This window comes from Nilaparvata lugens, chromosome 1 (assembly GCF_014356525.2).
Source record: "Nilaparvata lugens isolate BPH chromosome 1, ASM1435652v1, whole genome shotgun sequence".
Classification (NCBI taxonomy): Eukaryota; Metazoa; Arthropoda; class Insecta; order Hemiptera; family Delphacidae; genus Nilaparvata; species Nilaparvata lugens.
The window spans coordinates 32050594-32058303 of record NC_052504.1 but is presented as its reverse complement, the minus strand read 5'-3'; the positions used below and the strand labels follow the sequence as shown (position 1 = coordinate 32058303).

The 7710-nt window shown below is 31.8% G+C and overlaps 1 long non-coding RNA gene across 3 annotated transcripts; it reads left to right on the top strand.

The window, feature by feature from the left end:
* The first annotated feature begins 309 nt into the window (after window positions 1-309).
* On the top strand, window positions 310-6688 carry LOC120350855. 3 transcript variants are annotated; one of them, XR_005571065.1, is made up of 4 exons: window positions 336-541; window positions 2199-2286; window positions 5941-6131; window positions 6425-6688. It is a non-coding gene; the product is annotated as an uncharacterized LOC120350855 (long non-coding RNA). The 3 variants fall into 3 exon arrangements; XR_005571064.1 differs by lacking the exon at window positions 5941-6131 and having other exon boundaries at window positions 310-541; XR_005571063.1 differs by lacking the exon at window positions 6425-6688 and having other exon boundaries at window positions 5941-6250.
* The last annotated feature ends 1022 nt before the right edge of the window (window positions 6689-7710 follow it).

The following is a 7710-nucleotide window of genomic DNA, read 5'->3' as shown; positions in this document are numbered from 1 at the left end:
GGTAATTCATAGCTCATTATATATTAATTTTGGACGGAAATATTAAACTCAAACTTTAAACAGTAAGAACAACTTGGCTGATCTTTTTGGACATTTTTTTTTCATTATCAAAATTTGGGAATAGAATACTTTTAGACCTGGTTTGTCGTTCTTTTTCAATTATAGACTATTCATATGATTTGCGATTGTATCAAAAATAAGTAGAAGTAATTTAATATTTTATAATAAAATAATAATACTTACATATCTATTATTTTTTAGAAAATTTAATATGTTTCCAATATAATAGCATTAAGTTTATAGGTTATGTTATGCATAATAATATTTAAGGTAGGTGTAACGTACATAGACTACATACATTTGCATTTTGCAACAGAAACAGCTTCTTATAGAGTATTGTTTTACAGGCTAATCTTTTTTTATGTAATGTATTCAAATGTAATTATAATTAGGATTGGGATAATACAAAAATATACTTTTTGCTTAGTGATATCTATTACATTGTGACAGAATTTGGTTTCTCAATAATTCTCATCCTGAGGTACCGTAAGTTTAATGTGGACTAAGTTACTAAAGTTGAAAATATTATTTTAAAATAGCATTTAATTTATTAATAATAGGCTAGCAACTTTTATTAATTTCTTTGTTCTATCATTAGAATACTTGAATAATTTTAGAAGTAGGGGTACTGAATAGGCTAAATATATTTAGACCTTATTCCCTATTGTGAGATATTTATAAATTTCATCTTCTTTTAAATACTGTAGTTAGGTTACTGCATCATTTATTCAATAAATTAAATAAAAAAGGATTTGCTAACATAGGTGATTTACATGTAGGCCTACTGCAGTCAGGCTACTTGTTAGAAAATCCATTTAGAGAAATGATTTAAGATTAAGCTTAGAGTGGTTTAGCCAAATGTGGATTGTTTTATAAAATAAAGTTTTTCAGTATTTTATAAAAAGTTTTCCATTAACCAAATTATAAACTGAATGAAATTCAACCAGACTCACTGCAGCCCTAGAGCTGATTGGATTGGTTGTTTGAAGATAATTTATATACGGTACTCAGACTACTGTAATTTGTAACATCATAGAGAAACAATAGCATAAAAAACATCTCATGGTGTTTAATTTAATGGTTTAGTATAGGGCTCTTATGTTGTAAATTTCACTGTTAACTCAAGCCGCTAATATTCCTATGGTATTTTTGCTTTATGGTAACTCAATATAAATATAAAAACTCTGATATAAAGAAAATAATTAAAAAATAATAAAAAAAATTTATCACTAATGTGATAAAATATTTTTAAAAAAAGGGTACTGAGATTTTTAATTATTTTCTTTATATTTATATTACAAGTAGCCCTATACAGGAAAGAGATAAATAAAAACTCTGGTACTATGAGGTCCACCTAATGGCAGCATTTGATTAACATTGGTGTTGCTATTCTTGTCTATCATTAGACAAATCAAATTGCTTTGGAAATTGAAATAAGTTTAGCGCTACCGGTATCCTCATGTTGCTTCACATGATTGTTTTTTTACAATGTAAAAATATAATTAATTAGACCTTACAAAAAGATTTAATTTAAATCATGAAAATTTATGAATTACTAATTGAATAATATATTTTCTTGACGAATAAAATATTATTTATCATTATTATTAAATAAAATGTACATTTAATATTGGGTTACATCAGATATGTTATTCCGAATCAGCTATTCACTATTATAGGAGCCAGTGGCAATACAGGAAATCGGCAACGCCGTTATCCTATCTTTTCTACTGGCATTATAGCATTGACCTAACTATAAGCCTACTTGAATGAATGAATTTATTTGCCAAAAACAAGATACAAACATAAAAATTAAGGAAATGTTAATCTATTTAATTAGAAATTATATCAAAATGATATCCTTATTTATGATAATAATATTGATAAATTAAGATTAAATTCATGCTCACATGCATGAGTACAGTAGGTAAGGCAAAAATACCTGCAGAAGGAAGATTCCTTGTTTGCCAGTGTGACTCGTAAAATCAGCTGTACTTAAGTATCGCTGTATTTATTTACCATCTTTGAATGAGTAGTTTTCATTTGATCGCCAACTTTTTTCATGCTAATGTTAAATTTAATATTATACAAAAGTTTTCCTTATAAATTAACTTGAACTTATTATTTATATTTTACAGTGCCAAACTGATCAACTGCATCCTAATGGAACGTTCAAGATGTGATTCAGTAACTGATACGGTAATTGCAATAATTATTTTTGACCAAGTAAGTAAACAATTCACCATGAAGTGGTATTTTTGCTTTTGCTCCAAATTAGTATGGGCTGGGACACACAGAGAACAATCTGCGGGAAGCGGTCAGAGTGGCCTTCATCTATATTTTAGATATTCATGTCTATAACCTGCTAAGACCTCTCTGATTCCTGTCCGCAGATCGCTGTGTGTGTGTCCAAGCCACAAAGTTTTACCTTATTTATAAATATTGTGCGACACCCACTTGGAAAACATTTTACAGGTGACATTTTTGTACTGTTTCGATTTGGATACTATCAAAAACAACTTGAATATGGTAATTTTAAAAAATCGATAATTTACTTAGAATTGATATTCTGAGAAATCAAATATGTAATGAGACAGGCAATACTTTCTTGATCACTTTATACTTGTTTTCATCCCTCTGGAAACGCTGCTGCATTGTGGTCGTCAGGCTAGTTTCACACTCATTCGGTTCGTTTCGTTTTCGGCAAATTCTGATAAGTGTGAAACGGTAATTCGGTTTGAATTCGGTACCGAATAGAAACCGCATAGAACCAAACGCCTATTTGACACTTGACTCTAATAAATTCCATCAGGTTTCAATTCGTTGCTAGCGAGAGGCTACTTTCACACACTTTCGGTTCGGTTCGTTTCGTTTTTGGCAAATTCCTATAAGTGTGAAACGATGATTCGGTTTGAATTCGGTACCGAATAGCAACCGCATAGCACCGAACGCCCCCTCGACACGAATAGGTTTTATCATATTCGAATTTGTTGCTAGGGAAACAGGAAAAAACAAAGTCTTCTACACACGCTGGCCTTTTTTGTTTTTATTTTAACCTGATATCGTGATTATCTGTTTCAAAATTTCCCAAGTCAAAATCATATGGTCAATTCAATTCTGTTAGTTCACAGGAACATTTTTTTCTCAATGAATAGTTTGAAAGATATAAATTAAAACTCAGGGAGAATTTATTTTCCACGAATATTATATGATTTCATCAATGGAGAGAAGAGATGAAGTTTATATAATACCATGTGTCAAAACAAGGAACAAATTTTCAATTTAAAAAAATTATCTCTCTAAACATCCAAAATTAACATAATCAAAAAGAAACTATTCAAATAATTCACAATTTTTAATTAACTTTTAGGGTCTGTTTCCGAGCTCGGGATTTAGCTAAGTTCTAGACTTTAACTGGCTTTTAACTCTGGAGAAAATTGGCTTTCCGAGTCAGAGCGTTGACGTAGTCGAGGACTTAAATAGACTGTGTAGTTTAGAGATCACGTTAGACCCTGGAGTTTGTAATTTCGCTTTCTGAGTTAAGGGCTTTTAAGTCCAGGACTTGAAACAGCGTGATTTTAAACCCTCGACTGGGGTAGGGTTTAAATTCAAGTTCTAGACTTAACTGAGCAAACACAATTCAGTTATTGTTTTGGAGAAGATAAAAAGCCAAATAATTGTCATGGAATATAGTTTTTTTTCAAAACAAATACGTTTTCAAACTCAGTAGCCTAATTAAATTTGTATTCATAATCACAGGTTAGGATCAATGATCAATAATAGCATAACGTAAAATGAAATGTTTATTCATTCACCTTTCAAAGGTTTTGCTTTGAATAGGCCTACAAAGAAATCGAAACGTATTTTTACAAAATAGTTTGGAGAGCATGCTCATTTGAATTGTCCCGCTGCAATCAGCTGTTTCCGTTTTGCTATAATGCCAACAATACAACAGCAAAATATTGTAAATTTCCCTCATGTTTACTGCGTTAAAGTCCTGGACTCAAATAAGTCGAGAACTTGATAGACTCCTGAGTTTAGAAGATAAAATCGTGACTCAGAAAGTCAATTTAGACCCGAGAGCTTATTTTAGTCCTAGACTCTGTAAGTCCAGAACTTATAGATCCCGAGCTCGGAAACCGGCCCTAAGTCTGGAACTTGAATTTAAACCCTACCCCAGTTGAGGGTTTAAAATCACGCTGTTTTAAGTCCTGGACGATTTTTGATAAATCCTTGACTTGGAAAGAGGCGAGAATCTAATTCAAGTCCTGGACTTATAAGCCCTTCACTAAGAAAACGAAATTATAAACTCCAGGGTCTAACGTGATGTCTAAACTCCAGGGTTTATTTGAGTCCTCGACTACGTTAACGCTCTGACTCGGAAAACCAATTGACTACATCTGATTTTGAATCTGACTCCAGAGTTTAAAGCCAGTCAAAGTCTAGAACTTGGCTAAATCCCGAGCTCGGAAACCGGCCCTAAATTTTTGTTGTTCAAGAAATAACATCTTACAATTTAACACCAGCTGTTATATTTAAATATACCAGCATGACCTGTGAAAATCCAAACACAGCTGTTTTTGAGAAGAAAATACCTAATTAGAACAATACGAATTAAAACCTGACATGTATGAAAGCCTCATTCGTTTTCGGTAACGAACCGAACCGAATGCGTGTGAAGCGTCTAAGCCTCACTGTGCAGAATGAGCCTCGTCGACAGAGTGGTGGTCATGGTGTGGGTCTGTCTACCCGCTAACTTTTCAGGGTCTTCTTCAACTTGTCCTCTTTCTATGCTTCGTACAGTAGCTGCAACCTTGTTCAATATTCTTTTGCTCAATAATTCAGGCCTATTCCTGGCCAAGGTTGAAGTCACTTCCACTACATGGATCAATTTTGCTTGTAGATCTTTTTATAGTGATGAGTTTCTTCATTTATTGTGAACATTTGTGGTTTCCATTCCACCATTAAGGCTGATTCCAGGATAAACATTGCAGGCAGAGTCAAAATGAGGCCACAAAGGTTGAAATAGTGGTCTACAATGAGCAACTATCTTGAATAATGAATCCTCAAAGTTTCATGAATTTATTTGCTCCCTATTCAGCAATGGATCGGATCTCACCCAAGATTTAAACTATATATCGCAAAAAGTAAAAATTATGAATTGAGTTTTTCCTTGTGATGTGCTTCATTTAGTGAGACCGATGGTATCCAAATCGGAATAGCCTTCTTTGAAAAATGTTACCATAAAAAGTTTTGAAAAGCGTGATGCACAACCTTAAGTTATCATTCTTATCAAACATGCACCTGCAACTCCCACTAAACTGTTGACGTCTTGCTCAAGTGACTCCACTGAATATATTTATGAATACCGACTAGCATAAACTAACTTATTGCCTAAGCACAAAGCAGGTTCAAAAACATCACATTCATATTAGGTGTACTTCGTCTACTTGAGCCTACGTTTATTTATTATAATTTTGTACCAATTTTCACTCAGATAATACTAAAACTACCATAATTTTATCTTTGATAGATTAACTATAACAATTTTAACATGTCTAGCTATTATGCTTATCAACTCATAAAATATTTTGTATGCAACATCAAAATAATTTAATATTTTATGTTCGCAAGTTTAATATTGATATTTAATGTGTTTTTAAGAGCATTCTAAAAGAGATATATAGAGAAATTGATGTTTTTCTAGCTCAAAAATGTAAACTTGAATCGTGAAATGTGAAGAAAATCATACATTGACAGCCTATCATTTGCATTTGAGCATGTTCCTACTGCTGGCAGCAAATAATAGGATAATAATATATATATTTTAAAATATTGAATGCTGGGATTATAATATTAATCATACTTTTATTATTACAGATTGAATCCACAAAATAATTGAAGAAATGGTCTTCAACTCCAAACCACCGTATTAATACCAGTATACAATTTATAAGTCTATTACAGCTGTTAACTTTAGATGCTAAATCATATTATCACAACATTATCTTCAATCATGATCATCTTCCCGTTCATCGGTAGCCGCTGGGCCGACAATTTTGGAAACATAGGTCTGTAGAATGGATTAATAAATAATTGTTATTAGTCCCCCTATCAAAATTTCTATTCAGAAACCATCCCCAATATTCATCACACAACATATTCCTAAAGTTTCATGCCGTTCTGTCAAGTAGTTTTTAAGTCTATAGGGAACAAACAAATTAACACATAGTCATTATATATATATATATATATATATATATATATATATATATTATATATATATATATATATATATATATAGATTATTTCTTTCTTACATAATTATCTTTCTGTTGTTTCCACTTATTTTTTTCTGTTACAGTTTCTCGATTGATCAAAGCACCACAGACTGCATCGTTCGTCACCTCTGCCTTTAAGCGCGTTATCACCTACTCCAATAAGCCACCCCAATATCCTTAATAAGCAATAGAAGTTCTTATCGACTGTGTATGACTCATTAATATCCATGTTCTGTATAAATTTATGTGATAGGCCTACTGGTATTAATGTTGATGTACCGTAATGTTTTTTGCTCATGTATAATTGATAATAATACATTAAAAATAAATATAATGTTAAATTATTATTGTTGGTTTTTATTGAACGAGCGTTAGCGAGTTCTCACTTTTGACTTACTGAGGGCCAAAGTCGTCCGTCTGTTTGTATGCTCTGCAATAACTTTAGAAAGAATTGATCAATCAGTTTCAAATTTTTCAAACCTTTTTACAGGTCAAGTTACAGGTCAGTTACTTTTTACAGGGACACATACTACCGCACCACGCCAGCACCGTCGCCGTGTTTGTTGCCCGCGCCGTCACCGACTAGTTCAGATTACTTTTTGACGGTGAAGGTGCGGCCTCGTTTAAGGCTCTTCGGTACACTTTTTATTATTCAAATTGGATAATCTTTTTCAATATAATTGTTAAGATCATTATAAGAATGAGAAAAAGTGGCAACTGAAATTTTTGAGTGGTCTAATAAGCGAATTATGGGTTGTCGAAGTGCTAACTTTCCAGATTCCGTTTTCTTTCCAGATCATAAACGGTTTCGACTATATTATTAGAACTTCTCTTGAAATTTAAAAAATTATTCTTTCCAAACTAAAACATTTTATTCCCCATTTCGTTCATAAATAAAAAAGTAACATTTTTTGCAAATTCGATAACTTGTTTATTTTGGCATTAATCGCGAAAAAACGCATATTAGAACAAAGCCAATGATATACTGAATGTATAAAAAAACTCCAAGGGAAATTTAAAACCGTTTATGATCTGGAGAGAAAACAGAGTTTAGCACTTCAACAACCCATAACTCGCTCATTAGACCACTCAAAAATTTCAGTTGCCACTTTTTCTCACTCTTATAATGATCTTAACAATTATATTGAAAAAGATTATTCAATTTAAATAAAAATAAAAAGGTTTACCGAACAGCCTTAATATAGAGAGTAAAAAACTTATTGAAGAAACACAGAATTATTCAGTTTTGTACGATCAAAGTGATGAGAAATATGGTTGAACGGAGAAATAAGTTGAAGTAAAAGTAGAACCAAATACGTTGAGCCAAAGGTATAATAGACATAATATAATAAATAATTAAATAAACAAC